General features: G+C 42.7%; 1 non-coding gene across 1 annotated transcript; it reads right to left on the bottom strand.

Moving 5' to 3' along the window:
- Positions 1-421: 421 nt before the first annotated feature.
- Positions 422-537, bottom strand: LOC143405393 (U5 spliceosomal RNA). The gene has a single exon (XR_013092090.1). It is a non-coding gene; the product is annotated as a U5 spliceosomal RNA (small nuclear RNA).
- Positions 538-3,997: the final 3,460 nt, after the last annotated feature.

Here is a 3,997-nt window from a genome sequence, read left to right as displayed (position 1 = left end):
TTGAGGGTCGAACCCAGGCCGCACGCATGGCAGGAGGGCACGCTACCGCTTGAGCCACATCCCCAGCCCAACTTTTTAAAAAATACTATCCAATGCTGGGATGCTGAGGATCTCAAATTCAAGGACAACCTGAACAATTAAAGAAAAACCCCATCTCAGAAAACGAAAAACTGGAGCTGGGGTTGTGGCGCAATGCTGATGCTGTGCCTTACCATGTGTGAAGCACTGGATTGATCGTCAGCATATTGAGAAAAACAATAAAAATAATACTAATAAATAAATGTATTACATCTATAACTTAAAAATCAGTCTCAGAATTCAAGTAAAGCGGCTTACGTTAATTAATGAAACCTTTCTGCAACTGTTTAAGTAATGTACATTCAATTAATAATAAACAAGTCTGTCTTTACACACAACTATTAGCCCTACAAGCGCAGGGCCTCAAAAAATTGGATTAAGACTCAGAATTGTTCCTCTCCACGGAAATCTTTAGTAAAAGGCGAAAGATTTATACGATCTGAAGAGAAACCAGAGTATACCTCCGTGCTGTGGCGTACAGTCCTCCAGTAACCGTAACTACTAGAAAGGCAATGGTAACTATCTACACAAGAGAGCTGATGATTTCTGTTATTATCCTGGACAATTCTGGAGAAAAAAAACGTATTTACAAGGGAGGAAATAAAGAAATAAAAAAGAAAAGTCTTCCCGTTTTAATTTAGGAAACGTCCTACGTGCAAAGCATTGTGGGTATGTAAATGATTGAGTCGCCAACCTCCGGTTTCTGGAAACACCGTAGTTGATAAGTTGTCTTGCTAGGTATTGGGCCACCTTGGGGCAGAGCAGTAGCCAGATTTATGGTAATGTAGACCCCCTCTGTCCAACTAAAGTCTGACTTTTATAATTAACACTCGAAGTAAAAATTCTCTTGAATTAAAAATACTGGAGGTGTAGTTCAATGATAGGGTGTTTGCCTAGCACTGGGGAGACTCTAATCGATTTATGGCACCGCAAAAAATAAAAAATTTAAAGCTCAAAAATGATTGTACATTCATTTAACAAAAATGTATTGAGCACTAGCTGTGCTTGCCCTAGGAGACAGGTATCTGTGATTGTAATGGTGGTCCACTTTACCTTTTGAATATAGCCCTTGCTGCTTATTTTTAAAGGATATATATTTTTTTCTTTTGCACTTCTCTCTCTCTCCGCCGCCCCCCGCCCCCCAACTTGGGGACTGGTAACAAGATTACCTTGAGTTATCTGTTCTCCACAGGAAGGAGATATCACCAGAAGAATTAGGAAGTGACTGTCTCTTAAATTAACAAGTGAATTTTCAACACACCATCAAGGCACGCCTGGAATGTAACTTTTTAATAGCTTCTTTAAAAGCCCTATGATTTTTCCTATGGGCAAAATCACAGCCTCTTGGACAGGAGTCTCCAGTGTTTCTCCTTTGCTAGCAAAAAGTAAAACTTCTTTTTTCTTTTTCTCAAAACCATGCCCTGGTTATTGGATTAGCATCAGGAACAGGAACTGAGCTTTTGGTAACATGATGAGGATTAACAGACAATTCAAAGACACAGGATCCAAAAAAAGTAAAGTTGGGAGGACATTCTTAGCAGAAAGGAACCAAAACAGTGTGAGCCCAGTTATGGGAAGGCAAGTGGCTAAATGACAGGGACCTAGTGTTTTTGTTTGGTTGTTTGTTTAGACGGGGTCTTGGTAAATTGCCCAAGATGGCCTTAAATTTGTGATCCTCCTGCCTCCGTGTGCCTTCCCCTGTAGCTGGGTTTACAACAAGTGGGTCAACCAGTTGGGCATGATGGCATATAGTACAGGAGATATGTGACACCTTACCCATCCAGGAACAACAATCTTGTGTGTGTGGCTACTAAACTACATTTTTAATTTTTAATTTGAGACAGGGTCTGGGGATCGAACCCAGGGATACTCTACCACTAAACTACATTCTCAGCTCTTTTTTATTTATTTTTTAAATATTATTTTTAAAATTGTAGATGGACACAATAACTTTATTTTGTTTATTGATTTTTAATGGTGCTAAGGATCAAACCCATGCCTCACACATATTAGGCAAGTGCTCAACCACTGAGCCACTATCCTAGCATTTATTTTATTTTTTAATTTTGTGACAGGATCTTGCTAAATTGCCCAGGCTCGCCTCAAACTTGCAGTCCTCCTGTCTTAGTCCCCTGAGGTGCTAGGATTTACAGGTGTGTGCCACTGAGCTCAGCATCTGATTAATTCTTTTAAACAACTACTGGCTCTTTGGGTCTGCTAGCTCCACCAGCCATTCCTGCCAGCCATTCCCACCAGCAGCTCAATAGGGGCTCTTTCTATTAAGGATCTTATTGTCCAAATAAGATCCTCAGAAGAAGGCTGAGCTCTGTATCTAAATCCAGAGATTCAAGGGCCTCTCTGACAGCCCTCACTTCTATAAGGGGCTGAAGGACTGTTTTATACATATTCATGAAGACATTACAGCCAAGTTGTAGTAGTTGATCAGTTCTCAAGAACAACTACTTTCATGCAGAATTGGCACTAGCTAGAAAACCTCTAATTTCATCAAGACTGTGTTCGGCATGGACCTTGTTTACCTATTTGAGGCCAGTGATCTACTTGAGAGTGAGAACATGATGCACTTACAGGTGTCTCTTCTTGAGCTGTCAGGGAAAACCAAGACAGAGGGGTTACAGAGGAGGCATGGACATTGGTGTCAAGTACTCAGAGAAGCAGGAGTGGAACTTCAATGATGTCATCACAAAGGCTGGTCAGTGTCATAGGGCTGCAGATGGCCCCCAACAAGTGGGTCAACCAGTTGGGCATGATGGCATATGGTACAAGAGGCATCTCTACAACCCCCAAAAGTGTATCCTGCCACCCACAGACCACTCCACCATCATCTCCACCATCAGATGAACACAAAAATGTGCTAGCCAGGTAGGTATGATGACTTTGGGGACCAAGAAGCTCATCTACCACAAGTGTGGCAACTCCTCATGTCCCTGCAGATGGGCTAGACACTCATGTGCCACCCAGAGTGGCAAGATCTTTTTTCCCTCACATTTTTTTTTTTAGAATTGGTGCATTATATTTGTACATAATGATGGGCAAAGTGGCCAGATCTTTGGCTTGGGTAGTCCATATATTACTCCAAGTACTGCCCACAAGGCCAACAGCATCTGGGCTCCATTGGGCATTAGCAATTACCGGAGCCTAAGGGAGACTCCAGAGTAACTCCCCTGCTCTATTGAGGCCCATGGGTGTGCTATCTGCTGTCTCTTTACATCATTGCCCTGTGTGGATTTGGGGCTGGGTGTGGGGGGAGGGTCTGTGGCTGGTTTTTGTTTTTTTTCACATTTTCAGTGCTGCACACAGAGAGTCTATGACAGCTTTGTGGGATCAGGCCAATAGGGGATATTTCTCCCCAATCCTGTCTTAGTTCCTTCATAGGACTGAGCCAGGCTGAAAATAATGGGAGAAGGCCATATCTAGGTGTATAAGGAGTGGGAGCCCTATCAGGGCACATGTAAGCACTGAATTTCCCAGCTGTGTTGGGGAGAGTGGAATAGGGAGACAACTGGTCCCAAATGGTTTTCAGTTTCCTTTCCTTGTGATCAGGTTGTGGTTTCTGAACCCACAGAAATTATAGGCAAGCTAAACAAAGGAAAAAATAAACTTCATTTTTCAGAGAAATGGGGTGATAATGGAGTGGGGATGCTGGAAAATCAATCCCTTGAGAGAGAGCCAGACCACAATCATAAAATGTAAAATGTTTTAGGACTGGATTTCCCCAAGATCCTCAGACAGATAATCCTGACTCCTCCTGGGGCCCAATGGGGAAACTGAGACCCAGGCAAGACAATGGATTTTCCAGTAGTTGAGGTAAACTTAGGCCCCTTCCTTATACTACCCGCCTCTCCACTTCAGGGCTCTCAGTGGATTTTTGTTTTGGCATGCCTGGCTCAAAACTCCTTTT

This window comes from Callospermophilus lateralis, chromosome 7 (genome assembly GCF_048772815.1).
Source record: "Callospermophilus lateralis isolate mCalLat2 chromosome 7, mCalLat2.hap1, whole genome shotgun sequence".
In the NCBI taxonomy this organism is placed as follows: domain Eukaryota; kingdom Metazoa; phylum Chordata; class Mammalia; order Rodentia; family Sciuridae; genus Callospermophilus; species Callospermophilus lateralis.
Note: the sequence above shows the minus strand (reverse complement) of the source record. Positions and strands in the feature narration are given on the sequence as shown.